Source organism: Corapipo altera, unplaced genomic scaffold, assembly GCF_003945725.1.
Source record: "Corapipo altera isolate COAL_440 unplaced genomic scaffold, ASM394572v1 343, whole genome shotgun sequence".
In the NCBI taxonomy this organism is placed as follows: Eukaryota; Metazoa; Chordata; class Aves; order Passeriformes; family Pipridae; genus Corapipo; species Corapipo altera.
In genome coordinates, this window is record NW_020884913.1 from 5,857,960 (window position 1) to 5,873,896 (window position 15,937).

The following is a 15,937-nucleotide window of genomic DNA, read 5'->3' on the forward strand; positions in this document are numbered from 1 at the left end:
TCCTCCTCTCCTTTCCCCAAGCAGCAAAGGCTGGAAGCCCAGAGGATCGTTATGAGTTACTGATGTGTCTGACACAACTGGATCTCCAGTTCTGGCCTTTGGGGCACAACTGCAGTATCAATACCTGACTTGCTCCAGTTAATGCCTGCAGTGCTGTAGATTCCAAGAACTCAGGAACATTAGACTTGACACCATCTATAACCCAATAACCTGGGCAACATCCTTCCTCCTCAAGGCTCTCCCCCCACAGCACAGGAAACCAGCCTTTCAGAGGCTAGGAGGAAATGTCAGCAAGCTCTCAGCTCTCCAAATCGCTGGAAGGAGCCAGTGAGATCTCTCCCACTCCCTCACCACCCTATAACTGAGTCATTTTGGGCTCTTTTCCTTGACTATTCATGGGACTTTAACCCTGTGGCGATTCGACTCTGCCACAACAGGGTCAGCATCAATGAGGTGTGTGCTGGGCATGACAAATCTCTCCCCAGGATCACATATAATTTCCTCCACCTCGAGAGGGAAGCTGCCTCTGAAGAACAGAGCAGCAGCAGCTAAAAATCAAACCAGACAGCTAGACTGGGACTGGGAGCACATGGCCACGCACACTGCTGCTGTAGGCACTGCTGCTCCAAATGCCTTCACAACTGAATTCACACCCACCTTGCTAATAAGACCTTTTGAGACAGGCCATGAAATTACATTAAATTAAATACCAAGACAGACTACCACGATGGAGACTCTTCCTCCCAGGAGCCTGAATGCATTTTAACTCAAAATTAAGAGGATAGGTGAGGGGAAATGTATTTTCCCATTAACATTTCTCCACTTCCCAGACAAAACACCAAGCAACAACTCCAGAAATTAATTTCTCCTGTGAGTTGGAGTGGTGGAGGAGAAGCAGCCTGGCAGTACTGCTGCAGACCAAGGAGGAAGGAAACGGCCTCAGCTGCTGTTTCAATCTTCCAGCTGAAATAAAGGCCCTATGCAGCTGCAGCTTCTCATCCAATTTTAACCCTGCATGAAGGCAGCAAGCTCTGGGCTCTCTGTAGGCACCCCAAATTCTGAGGTGTCCAGCCTGTCAAACCAGCTGTCCCTGCAGCAAGGCACTTCATCCTCCCAAAGCTCTACGTCAACCTGCAGCTTCTTCAAGAGATTTAAATTCATTTAAAGCCGCAATTAAGGCTCAACCTTTCATGTTCTTTATCCTTAAAGAGCTGCAAAACCAGAAAGTCCTTCACATCTGAGCAGGATCAGGTCATCCTACATTAGAGATTGGGCAGAGCTGCATTTGTGCAGAGGTTAAAGCTAAGGATTAATTAGCACATGCTGAACCCAACCCAGCCCAGCCCAGCCCCTGGATTGCTGAGCAGCCTCACAAGAAGGATGTTGCACATCTTTCAGCAGCAAGCACCTGCTGAGACCTTTGTGGAAGGATATCCTTGACCTCAAGTGGTTTAAAGTTCAGATCAGTTCTCCCCAACTGGGGGGCAACACTTCCCTCCAGCCAGAAGACTCATGACTCAGCTGTGAATCACCAACCAGCCTCTCGATTGCATCCACTCATACCAAACCTCGCACATGAACAATCAGAGATGTACTGCTGAGCTGGCAGCCTGCTGGGCCCACAGCCCCTCCACTCACCACCTGGGTTGCAGGGGCAGAAGTGTTTTTACTGCAGCCAGTGTTTTTTGAACAAGAAATGGCACTTTCCTCCTGATTTACTGGCTGTGGTTGCAGGGTGGCTGCACGTAGCCTCAGCCAGAGGTGACGAGGAGTGGTGAGGAGCAAAGTCCGAAGGGATTTATCACCAGAGCAGCAAGGCTTGGAGGAGCTTTAGCCTCTGAGCTGTCAGAGCAATGCACAACTTCAGAGATGCCTTTAGCAGCCAAGGTCAGCCCAGGCCCATTTTGCATCCTCCAGAAGGGATCCTGCTCTGGCTGTGACCTGAGAGACAGCTGCTCACAACAGCTCCACTCTCTCAAGCTGGAGACTATCACTTCTGCCTATGGAGAACTAAAGTGGCAAAAAAGCAAAACCAAGAGGTTTTTGGATAAGGAAAAAGCCAGCAGTGCTTTCCCCAGCAGCTGTTTTGGCAGACAGTGGCTCACCATGCTGCAGACACCCCCTTTGAGTGATCACAGAGCCTCTGCCCCCTTGGAGTAGCAATTCTCCAGCACAGGCATCTCACCAACAGGAGTGTGGGACAGGTTTCTGGGGGTCTTCAATCTCTGACAAACTGTTCCCAGACTGGCAGGCAAAACTATCCAGTTTTCCAAGCACACTGGGCATGAAGGTAACAGCAGCGAGGCAGTGAAGGACTGCCAGCACTGGGTAATAGTATCCTTTATCCTAAAAGGTAAGCTACATCCTAGAGAAGTAACAGCAATATTTCACTTGGACACTATGGGGGTAAAAAGAGCTCATCCAAAGCAAAGATTCCTGAGATCACTTTGCAAGAATTCATTATATTGCCCTCCAGAAAGTGATACTAACTAAACCCTGTCAGTCACACAGTAAACAATTCCAGCTTTGTAGGTTGATCAAGAGCAGTTTTGTGAGCAGATGACATATGAGACGGAGCATGTTTTAGTTATTTTTGTTAAGTGCAAGATATCATTTGGCTTCCAGGACAAAAGCATTTTTATTTCGAGACAAATAAGCAGTTTCCAGAGTTCATTACTCTCACAAGCTTTTCTGACAGTAAACATAGCCAGTGTCTATTCAAAATGGAAAAGAAATTCCCTGTGTGAGACAGGAAGAAGACATTCAAGGACCTTCTCAGCTTTAAATTGAGGCACTTCAGCAGGCAGGGGCCACTTGCAGAGCATCTTTATACTTGAGCAGCTCAACATCTCAGTGAATTGGGAAACTTATACTTTAAGTATCATTTAATGGGCTACAGTAGCTAAAAAGCTTGTTCACATCCAACCTGGGAGGACTTATCCCATTCCACTTCTGTGAGGAAAAGAGATCAGCCTCCACTCACACACAGACAAAGCAAGTTCCCCAAACCTTGTCCCACCATCCACGCCAGAAGCCTGACTCAGTCCCGTCCTCCCAGAGGGACATGTCCCACCACAGAGCAAGATCTTGGGCTCACAGTCACCCCTGCACTGGTCACAGCAGCTCACCTGGCTTAGGATGTCCATTCTCTGTGGACACACACTCTGACCCAGCCTGACTGTGGTGGGAAGCTGGGCAGAGTTGAGCTCCAGTGTCTTTTTTGTTTGGAATTAAAACTCCTCATCCAGCAAAGTTACAGGCAAAGCTTATGATTTCCCAGCATAAGACAAGGGTCAGATGGAATGAGGCAGGAGACTAGGAGAGATGCTAGTGCCATCTTCTCCTCCCAGGCATTCAAGAGGCCTCCAGATGCCCTCCCATGCCTCCAGGAGGGGAGCAGGTCCTTGGGTTTGGACCCTGTCCCCTCCTGAGCTGTCAGGGCTCTCTGCACTCACACACCCAGCAAAAGGGTCAATGTCCTGGCAGGTAAATTTGCAATCACGTGGACCCACAGCCCAGCACCCTCCCTGAGCACAGGCTGACACAAACACAGCAGGAGCCACACAATACCTTTGCAGCCTTCAAAAACGCCAAAGTAATCAGCAACTCTCTTTGCTTTAATCATGGGTACAGGAGGCCAGAGAGCACAGAGGTATCTCATTAAAACTGACCCATCTGCCCTGGAAAATTCATCTCATCCCCCTTGGCGGGGGAGTGTGATACAAAAGGAAGAGGGATGAACTCTCTGCTTTGTTCCTGCTCAGCACCAAGGCTTCAACTCCATCATAGGAGACCTCCGTCTCATCTGCACACAGGCAAACCTCAAAGAGAACAAACCATTTAAATGGACTGGCTTTTATTTCCAAAGAGGAGATGAATTTCTATTTGTTTTCAGGATCGCAATTTTCTCCCCACGCTGCAGAGGATAGGAACAAACAAGCAGGGAATGAAAGGGATTAATGAATGAATGGGTGGGAGCTGGGCTTCCAGCTGCAGGAGGAAGGGGGGAATGCCAGGGGAGTTAACCAGTATGGCCAGTGTTTAGCATCACAGACACCAAGGGCTCCTGGGACCCCCTGTTCAAATGCAGATAAATTAACAGGCATTTCTGAAAGGATTCACTTAAGGGGAAATCAAACCAAGGGAGAGGTAGGAAGGGTTTAAAGTTTAGATCAACCACATATGGCATAAGAAGAGCTGTTTTTGCAGAAATGCTGAACTTCTGACACCACCCAGTTCCCAGCAGCTTTTGTCCTCCTTGAGTGATGGACCCACATGACAGTAGTTTTCTCTCAGAGTCTTAAAGGATGCAGAAAACCAAAAAGGCATTTGGTATTTACTAAGGTATTTATACCAAGCATTGCTCATTTAAGATCTATTGACTCTCCCAGCTGGATCAGGAAGATGCAGCCTTGTGGAAGCTGCAAAACAAGCAAAAATTAAATCTTCTTTTTCCCTTATTCTCAAGCTATTTTAAATCAAGTCCAACATCAGGGGATTAGAGGCAAAGTTTGGGATTAGGGTTAGTTTTCAGCCTGGTGAGTGAGCTCCCCTGATTCACATGGCAGTTGGTTTCTGCTGCTGATGGCTCCCAATAAATTGAATCAACACACCCTTTGCCCTCAGTGCTCCAAGATTAATTCTTGCTTTGGCATGATGGGACACATGAAAAACACATTAAAGCCACCATGTTTTGTTTTGGGAAGAGAAGCAAGAGACACTGCCCTCTTAATCTAAAGAGTTAGCAGTTACCTATCACACCACTATAATGTATTGCTTAATTTAAAAGCAAGCTCAATTTGCAGATTAATTATTATAGCCTGCGACTGGTTGAGCTTGCAATAAATCACCTGGGTGAGAAATTGCAGGGCAATTACCTGATTGTACATTGAGCATGTAAATGTTGGTAAAGAGGTGTCACCTAATGGAGACTGATGTTGGGGAGCTGCAGGTTCCAGCCAGCAGAAGAAAGTCACAGTGCAAAGCAGGTCAGGGGAGTGGGTGGCAAACAAGGACAGAGACCAAAATGCTTAGCACCATTCAAATCAGCCTCCAGGGACAACATGCAAAACTAGTGCAGGATTTTCAGGGACCAGCAAATTATGGTGGAAGCTGCTGGAATTTCCCACAGATAATGCTGGGACAGCAGATTTGAGAGATGAGCCACCAGTCAGGACAGGCCCAGCCTCACTAGTGAGAGGTGTCACAGATCTCAGGAGACTGACCTTCAAACAACAGTGAGGTTGCAGGAGATGATGCTTTCTGGGTGCCACAAATCTGGATTTCAGAAGCATCACATCTCACCACAGACAACCCAGTCCTGCAAAGCTGTTCCCTTGCAGCATCCTTTGGATGTAGCAGATCTCACTGACCTGCTGACCCTGGGCTCGGTGCAGGATATGTGCCCCTGGGACCTCGGAGCACAGGAGCAAGAGGCTCCCCAGCTGAGTCCCACCCCTGGCCAGGGAACAGCTGGGTTCTCTCATGAATGTTGACACCCAGTGCACCTCCCACCCTCACCAGGGAAGGTCTGAACCAGCCTCTTTCCACCACAGTGGCTGCCCCCTGTGCCTCCTTTTTCATAGCAGATCCAGAGCATTAACAGGCAAGTTTCTATCCTCAGTATAATTCTCACAAACCCACTCAGAAACTCTGCCTGCTTTGGGCTGGCTGCAGCTTCACTGCTCAGCAGTGCCAGGCTTTGGTTCTGTTTGGGACCCCCCTTTTGAGAAACCAAATTTTCAGCTTAATTTTTAAAGAATACTAGTCCAAAGCCAAGACTAGAAGCAGCTTTAGAATAGCAAACCCAAGTGTGTTAGCCTCTCTAAGCCTGGACAAACTGAAAACAAGGCAAGTTTAGTAGTCATTTTTTCACATAGCAGGGCTCAAGCCTTGGAAAACAGTTTGTCACCCTCAGAGCCCATCTGTGGCATGTCCAGGTGACCTCTCCTCCTCCACAGCACCAGCACTTTCACCCCACAACACATTACCTTGGCAGCCCAAGCACTCACTGCCAGCTCAGCATCAGCACTGCTGGGAGAGGCAGAGGGAGGGAAAACCTCTCTCCACCTTGGAGGTGACCCCAAAATGTGCAAGAGATGTTGCCAAGCTCCTGCAGAGCTGAAGGAAGCTGGGAGATAGAGCACCCCAGTCCATCAGTGTTAACAGCTCTCACAGCCTCCTAGGTGAGATTCAATTTGCCAAAAGGGCTGGGATTTATTACACGGAACAAATGCAAACACTGTTGGATGGAATCTGGGAACACTACAGCATCATAAACACTCATCCAGAGCTCAATTTAAGACAAGTAGCCAAACCAGGCTGCAGTCTGCATCCAGGGCCAGGGTCCTGATTAGAGCCAGCAGATGTGGATCCTTCCCTAATTCACAGCCCCCTCCTTCACCACCAGCTGCCAACAGAGTTGCTCAGCAACACAAGGGCTGATACTGCCAACTTATCCAGAGCAAGCCTTCTGGCTCCTAAGAGGAGATGCTCTTACCTGACACTGTGTGCAAGTTCCATTTGCTCTTAGCCATGGAGAGCTGACAGGGAAAACCAGCAGCCCCCGGCTCCCCAAGGTAAGAAGGGATCACCCACAGGGCTGTACCCCTGCATGTACCAAACAAAAAGCAGCACATTTGCCTGGCACAGCTGCCTGCAGCCTCCATTTACACATCCCATCCCAGCAAACAGGATCCTGGCTGGCACCAGCCTCAGTTGTCCAAAGCTGCAATAGGGTTAGATCCATCAGACTCTCCCCTGTTTCCCAGTAAGCTCTTGCCCTGAGGCAGACCTTGCAGGCAAGCAGAGGAAGCACAAATCTGCAGCTGCCTCTGACAGCACATTCACAGGGACAGAAACTCATCAGGATCCTTCTCCTGGATGAAAACAGGTCACCACTGAAGTTGTGCAGCCATCGCAGCCCACAGCTGCAGGATTTCCATCACACCCCTTTAACTTCCAAATGCAGCTTTTTGGCAGCAGCAGGCCCTGATGCACTGGACATTTGTGGAACAGGGTTTGCTGTGTGTGGTGTCTCTCCACCAGAGCATGAGCCTCATAAGCCATACCTGGAAGGACAGAAGGCAGAATGAAAAAGAGTTCATTCTTCACCAAGAAAGAAAAGTTTCATGAGGATTGAAAAGATGACAAAAGCTGCTTTGCTGTTGCAGAGCTTCGAGGGAAATGGGGCCAATTACAAAACCTGCCTGGGATTTAGCAGACAGCTGCTGGGAAATGTGTTGATTTGCATGGAGAAAGAAATTAGGTTGGAGAGTTATTAGCAATAGAAGAGAGGAGCTTTCCATACTCTACACCCAAAGTCAATGCAAGTGTCTGTAGCACTTAATCCTTATCAACATCAGGTTGCCCAGGTGGAGCTATGGGCCCAACACCCTGGGGATCCCAGTGCCTGCCCAGGGCTCAGGCTGGGCTCTCCATCCTGCTGTGGGTAGTTTCAGCCTCATCTTGCGACAGAGGAGCCTTTGCCTCTACTTCACGCAACTCTGGCTGGGCTTTCCTGCTCTTTAACCCTACCTGCAGTGGGTAAATATGTTTTGATTTTCAGTTTTGCGCAAGTTTTCACACACAGGAATGAGATGATCAGGCACACACATCCTGTGCAAAGGAGCAGCTCTGCTGCTCTAGTACCCAGCAACACTCAGGGCTGAACACATGATGAGGTCCCTGCAATCTTGCTCCTGGGCCTCCAGCACCTCTTGGGGACATCTCCCTTCTCCCCTAGGAATTATTCACTGACACATCCAGTTTATGCTTGCTCGCCTGGGAGCTGGTTACCTTGTTGCTGGATAGCTAGTTCACCACAAAAAGGAACTGTACCTTTGGTATCCCTAAGCAACAGGGGCACCTCTGGTAGGTCTGGGTCTTCATTAGTCTCCAGATAGTTTTCCATCCACAGCAGAAGGGAAAGGTTTCATTAAGAACAAGGCAAGCCATTCCCCAAGCAAGGCAGCAGCTAATAAAGGAAATTACTCAAAGTCACCTCCCAACACTTACAACTTAATTAAACAAGGATTCTTCCTCAAAGGCACCATCAGATTTCTGGAGCCATGCAAGAGCTAAGAAAAGACTGAGCAGCCTTCAGCCCCAGGGCTGCATTTGCAGGTTGAATTTCCAATGCCAGAGAAGGCCACTCCATTTTCTTGCAAATAGAGCTCATCAAGAGCAATGCTTCCCTGAAGGGTTTCCATCCCAGAGTGGTGCCACAGCCCAGTGCTGCACCATCCCATTTGCACCCCTACATACAGGGCTCAGACCTGATGTCCCTCCAGCATCAGGGCAAGCACAGAGGGAACAGCATTTTAGATGAACACTTCCATGCTCCTGTATCCTTCTTTGAATACCTGCTACCTCCTTGCAGCTTGCAACAGGAGATCTGCTTGACCCACACACCTTTCATCTCCAGCTCATAAAAGAGAAGACAAAAACTTATTTTACCAGGTGTTCCAAGCCTGGTGCTCCATTTCTTTCTGCACCACCAGACAAACCCACTGGCAGTCTTTCCATCTGCAGATATGTAATTTAAATGGAATTATGCCAGTAGCAGGGATCATGCTGTTCCTGTTCTATAGCCATGCTTTGGAAAATGGATGAAGATTTATTTAATATTAAATTCTGACTTTTCTCAGATCTGTCAATACAGCTCCCTTGGCTTCAGCATAACTGAAATGCTGGGTGCAACTGAAGGCAAGATCTAGCACACAGCACTCCAGAGTTATTAGCAGTGCATGAATAAACTGGATACAATCCCCTTTTAAAGCCAACAGCAGCATTAAAAGTGCAAAAACAGAGCCAGCAGAAGTAATTTTTCTGCTCTCATATAAGCACAGCCTGCTTTCCATCCCATGCCTCCGGCGAGCTCGGCACTGGGGAACGCCAAGTCTGGCTCACTGAACACACTCTGGACACCAGAGTTTGTGGATGTTGAGACCAAGGCAGGACCATCATCCCACTTGACTGCAAGGCTGCTTTGGCACAGCCAGCATGAAGAGGTTGGCCAGATGTCCAGGAGCCCCAGAACTTGGACCCTGCAGCCTCACAGTGCTGACAAGGCAGCCCACTGCCCACATCCCAGGTTGAGAAGCACCTCCTCTTCCCATCTGACCACTCCAATGACTATCTTGTCAGCCAAATGAGGTGCTTGGTTTAGTCAATATGCAAGACAAACCTGCCCAATTCATGCCATCCCTCAGGAGACAATTTCCCCCTTGGGGTGGAAGTCATTAACAGATTGCACAATATTTCTGGCTGCAATTGGTCTGATTTTATCCTTCAGACACAAGCTCTCATTGTGCCTTTTTTTGCAAGATTAAAGTCCTCTTTGTTATCTGGAAAAGTACTTACAGTGTAATTAAGTCACCCAGTCCTTCATTTGATAAGGACTAAGCAGATTGAGTTCTTGCATTCCTTCCCTCCAAGGCATTTCCTTCTACATGCCTTCCAAGCTTTCAATATCCTTTCAAAAACCCTGATACCAAAGCTGTAAGAGTAATTTTTGCATTTCAGGCCCAAAGGGGGAAGAGATCACCTCCCTACCCTTGGCTTCCCACCCTGTAACCATTCCTCCTTCCCACCCAGCAGCAAGAGGCAGGGAGACATTCCCAGTCCTCCACCCCTTGGAGGCTCCTGTGTTTCACTCACTGGATAGCAGTGCTGCACACTGGTACTATCAGCCTGTGCAGGCATCCTGTTACAGCACTGCACTCTGATAACAGAAGGGTTTCTGTATCCAGGCTTACCTTTGAATGTGAAGGTGGAATCAGAGGCCTTAACCTTGCCTGTTCCCACCCCAGATCCTGCTAGATTGGTGGGATTATTGCTAACCCACCCTGCAGACCTTTTCTAACTAAACTCCCTCCCTCCTCGTGCTGTCCCCTGCATGCAGGGCAGTTTGCTGGCAGGTATTTCAGAGTCAGCCGAGGAAAAAGCAAAAATCCAATCTTATTTTAGGACCACAACAAGGAAAAAAAAGTAGTCTCTCCAGATGCATTAGGATAAAGTTATATTTGTGTCAAGTTGACACTGTGCAGCCACCTCTGCTGGAACAGCTTCTTGCTTAAATCTACCCATCCCTACAGCTACAGGCAGCTCTCAGCAACAGCTGAAGTGCCTGGAAAAAAGGAAAATGAGAAAGAAATCTTCTGGAGAAAGAAATGTGGCTGTTCACTTCAGTGGCATCACCTTCACTTTTTCAAGTCCTTTTTCAGGGCACAATATTGCATCCCAGCCTGTCCCCCACATTCAGCCTGAGCACACCTTTTAGCTTTTAAAGCCTCACAGATGGACATCAAAAGATTCCTAATGCCAGTCCTCAGAACTCCCAAGTGAAATAAATGAAATAAAAGCATTAATTTAGCTGCACACTAAGGCAAGTTGCTCTGAAGCCACATGTGAGGCAGAGCACAACCCTGGTGTGTGCAGAGTCACAGGGAGGGGCACAGCCCTTGCACCAAACTCTGCTTCCCGGTGTGCAGCAGCACAGGAGCAAGGGACAGCTGATGCAGGAGCCAAGAAGCCACTTCAGGATCAAATGAGGCTGCAGAGGGTCCATTTCCACCATGTTCTCTGTTCCTCAGTGCAGACACACACTGAACTGTCCACGCTTAGTGAAAACATTTGTCTTTATTGGTACCTTTTCCTCCTGTGACATATCTTACATATCTGTGGTGAAGTCTCAGTTCTGGTGTTTGAGGGAAGCTGAAGCACCTCTCTCGAAAGGTTTGGTGGGTTGCAATAACCACAGGGAGAAAGTGCTGCTCTTGCAATTCCAAATCAGAGGCACCTGTCAGCTGCTGTTGTGAAGCTCAGTGTCCCCTGGGTGATCAACAGCAGCAGCTCTCAGAACATAAACTATCCCCCCAAATCAGGCAGCAGCTCTTCCAGCTTCTCCCAGGCAATCACAGCCAGCAGGGCTATCAACCTATTTCAGTTTTTAGCAACAACTTTATGGGAAGAGGGGGAAAGCAGCTTGGTTATTTGGAAAAGATTTACAGGACAGTCCCTGCACATGGAGAAGATTTATGGGACAGGAGCTGCCACATGCAATACTCCTCCAAATGTCCCTTGGCTACTTCACAAATGAGTGGACCCCACATCTCTCCCAAGTGCTCCATCTAACACCTCTGCTGACAAGCATCTTTTTAGATGGCTAAAAAAACCACCTTTGCTGGATAAAGTGAAAATTATCCTTCAGCATAAAGCCTTGTTGAAGAGTAAAAAGCAGGTAACTGTCTTTAGAGGCTGGACCAGACCCACATGGGACTGGCAGAAAGATAACAGCCCTTAGGCACTGAGTGTTTTTCCATTTACACAGCCATTTCAGTACAGAAGTGTACCACTTCTACAAACCTGCCTTTTTAGTACAAATGGAATCCAATCACATAAAATACCATGTACACATTTGAGAGAAGATTCTCAGGTTATAATTTTGAAACAAGGAGTTACAGCCACAAAATGGCCTCGATGTAGGCTCTGAAAGTTGTGTAAAACTTCAAATGCAAGGATGAGCACTTGTTTGGGGAAGTGGCTTTAAGTCTAGGGAAGTGGCTTTAAGTCTAGGGAAGTGGCTTTAAGTCTAGGTCAGCCCTGTGCAGGGGTGGCACGAAGTCAGCCAGAGTCCTGAACAACTATTTAAGGTCCACAAAGAACAGGGCTCACTCTGCAGCGGGACATTCAGAATCCAAGACCCTCTGGGCATCACACCAACCCCACCAGGCTCCCAGCTTGGCTCCTGAAGCCAGACATCCATGAGGGAAGGAGACCGAGGATACTGAGGGGGTTGCCAGTGTCATGTAGTGGCAAATCTTCTCCTGGCACCCAAGAGATGCTCTGGAGGGAGAGCTGGGCACCCAGCAGCAGACACAGCAGGGCAGAAACATGAGCATCATACAAGGGAGTCAACAGTCGTAATATGAAGTCTCCCAGCCCCTTTCTCCTCAGAGCAGAGCATGCCAGCCCCTCCAATCCACCCCACAAGTGTTGCCACAGGTCAGCTTTTATGCAGCAGCTCAGCTTTCAAAGAGCACGAAGCATAATCCCAACCAACCTTACTTCCCACTCCCCAGTGCCTGCTTCATGCCAGCTGCTGGCTGGAGACTCATCCCTTCCCACTCCATCCAATATCTGTGTTGGCAATTTGCTTCCCACAAGCAAAGAAATCAAGCAATATCCATTCTAGTCCTGTGTACCAAGAACAAATCAGCCCACTGTAAGTGCTCCGACTGAAGCTGTCTCAGCCTGTCACCACCACAGTGCTGTAGATGGGACTTAGTGTCCACAAGGCTGATTTGTTTGTTGGAGCAGTTAAAATATCAGTATTCTAAATTCTTGCTGCAGCACGTTAATTAAATTCAAGAGTTTGGAGAGGCACACATCCGTGTTCCAACTAATCAGTGCAGAGACCTTCAAAACACAGGCAGCAACACAAAAGTTTAGAGGTCTCAGGGGTTGCTGCCGCAGACACTGAGCACCTCTTCACCCTTTCTTAGCACATGATCACCCCTCTGCTCCCCCTCTCATCCTGTTTATGGACTCAGCCTTACAAGCAGCATAGCAGAAATTGTTCATCCCACTTGGTTTAGAGCCTGAGGTCCCAGAACAGCCTGGAGCTTCACCAGCTAATGAGACACTACAGAGCAGATCCTTGATCTACCAGTTCCTTGTCTTAAACAATGTTTCCTCCTCCTCAATCCCCAGTACAAGCCAAAGACACCCTGGGTGTCCTGACTCAGTTCCTTATCTCTGACTCAAAGGCATGTCCCTGCCACACATCTCCTTTCACTGAATACCCAGCAAGAAGCAGGTTTTTGAGTGCTTCTCCAGACCAAAGCCAGGGAAGACATTTAAAACAACCTGGTGAGTACAAAACCATCACAGAAGTTACAAAACTTGAGCAAGGAGCATAATCTATAGCCTTAAACTCTGCACAGCGAGGCTCCTTCACCCCAAGGCAGACACCCCAGTGTCAATCTGCAATCTGTTCAGGAGAACCACAAGCAGGATGCCAAGGCAAAGTGGGGAAATGAGGAAAGCTTCAGCCATCCTCTCCAGACAGAAATAACTCAGCATTTCTCCCAGCCTAGTGCAGCACATCACCGAGGTAAGAAAGGCTCCTGACTACTTCAATCAATCTTGCTGGACTTAGTCCGTGGTTCTTTGGTTTTCACATGTAATTAACAACATCCAGGTTCCACTAAACGAATTGAAATAAATCCTTAGATGACTAACAGAGAGCAGCTCTAGAAAGTCACATAGTAGCATTTGAAGCCCAGATTCAGAGCATTATTTGGGTCTCAGGTAGCTCATGGTGTACCACAAGCCTGCATAACTATATTATATCGGTTGTCCTGCCACAGAGCCCCTGGAATTGTCCTGCAGTCCATGGAAAAGCAGTTTCTGCTGCAAACTTAAAGAGAAGGTGAAATTCAAGCTCCTCCATTTCTCAGCCATCAGGAGGCAGTGGTAGATACCAGTGAACCACAGCTCACACTGGTTATTGTTAAGTATTAACTGCTTAATCCCCAAAGTCCTGTTCTCAAAGGCAGATTTGTTCAGGTTTTTTTTCTTAAAAACCACTTTATACCTCCCAAGTCCAGCAGTGATAAGCGACAACCAAGGTTTAGCCCACAAACCTTCCTCAGTTATATCCTGTTTGGACAAAAGTCACTTTCCATTGCCCTGCCCAAACTCACAGCTTTAACGTGCTGTGGGAACGATCACAGGCATCACAAGCATCGTAAAGCAGGAAGGAATTTGCCAAAAACTACCAGGTGAGCCTGGAAAACAGACTGATGTCACACCTCCCAGACAAGCTGTAACACCTGACACCATTACCTGCTTTGCATCCAAATCCAACTCCTTCTGTGTGTGTTTAAGGTCTGCCAAATCCTGTTGAAATGGATCACCAAGCATTCCTTTCTTACATTCTACTATAAGAAATTAAAGTTGCCTGTTGATGATCTGGGAGCTCAGAATCGAGATATTTTCCACTATAACATAACTAAGTATAATATTAATTAGACGACCGTATGCTGAAGTACAGCTAAACTGTGGCAACAGGTTTGTTGGACAGCAATGATATGAGCAGAGCTGAGCAATTGTGATACCACCACATGTACTGCAACACACACAAGAACTGAAGTACTTGCCAGCTTTAGGGAGTTTCAAAGAATCACAGAATGGTTTGGGTTGGGAGGGACCTTAAAGATCATCTTATCCCAACCCCCTGCCATGGGCAGGGACACCTTCCACAAGACCAGGTTGCTCCAAGCCCCATCCAACCCGGCCTTGAACACTTGTAACACCCTTTTCTGTCCCAAATCACTTAGAGCATCTACACACAAATCTTCCTGGTATCAAGACCTGCTTAATGGGTTGCAAGTTGAAGTGGACAGGCCATATTATCCATCTCAGGCACTGTTTTCCAAGTGTTACCAGTTGTTGGCAAATAGATGAAGTCTGAGCCACAAACAGATGAGGCACAGCTGGTTTTTGCAGTTACTAAAATATTTCCAAACACCACGCCAGGAACTGCAGGAGTTGTTAACACAGAGATTAAACAGGTAGCTGTACCTGGCAGAGCTGCTTAGCTCCAGCACAGAGCACAAAATTCCCACCTGGCTGTGCCTCATGTGCTACATGAAACTAGAAAAACAATCCCAAGGCCAAAGTTTCCTCTGTTTTCTCAAAAAATACTGAGACTCTTTACACTAAGTTCATCCAGGAGTTAACCACAAGGAACTTGTGAATATAGGGACTATACCAACATGACTTCGACACAACAGAAAAGGACTGGAATGATTCAAAACCATCCCCACACACCACAGCTCTGCTCTGCTTCCCCCTGGAACAGGGTCAGGAACAGGAGGGAGGGCCAGGAGCAGACTGGCTTGTTCAAGAGAGGCAGCCAGCCCCTATTTTTAATCCTGAGAATCTTTTTACACCATTTTTCTCATCCCCTGGAGAAAAACAAACAAACAAAAGAACAGTGGACAAACCCACCACACTTACCTGCCCCAAGAGCTCAGGGTGCACAGCACTGGTTTATTCTGTGTTGTGTCTCTCCAGTCAAATCAAGCCCTTTCTTCCTTGGGGTGAAGAGCAGCTTTGGCCTCCACCATCAGCTTCCTCCATGGCTGCTTGGGAGCTGCACATGCCATCCAGACAACAGGAGCTGCATCCTGGTGCCACACACCCATGGTTTTCCTCCCTGGTACCCTCCAGGCTCACAGGCCCACATCCATCCCTGCTTGAGCTCCCAGGACCCCCTGAGCAGACCATTCACTCACAAAGCCAGGTTTTGCCACTGCTCAGCTCTGTGACCATTATTTTAGCTCCTTATCACAACCCTGTCCACAAATAGTCACTGCAGAGAGCCCAGGACAGTCTCCATCAGCTGCTCCACTGAAAATGCATTAGGGTTCTACCCCATTCAAACAGAAAAAGACCCCTAACCTAACAAAAGAAACCCACTATGGTGACTATGATTATGGTTTCAAGGCAGCTCTGCAGAAACTTAACACTAAAAAACCTAACTCAAATCCAGAGGAATATCTAAAGACAAAAAACAGGGCCCCCTCACCCTCCATTTTTAAGAGGAGAATAGGAAGTGCAGCCCCCCAGGACCACCCACACCCAGCTGATGACACTCAGAATTAGGGCTGATTAGAGGATTCAGCTGGGGAGAACACGAGTCCCACCATGAACAAGGCTCTGCTGGTGCCCCTGAGAGGAACAGGACGTCCCCCCACCACATGACAGCTAAAATCCCAGTATTGAAAAGAAACACAAACCGAGATTAGTCTTGACATTTCTGGGGCTTGTAATCACAGTGGGTGACAAAAGCAAATTCTGGATCAGAGCCTTTCCCTGAGCAATTTAAACACATCTGCTTTAAGGGAAGGCTGAGTTAAACAAAGGG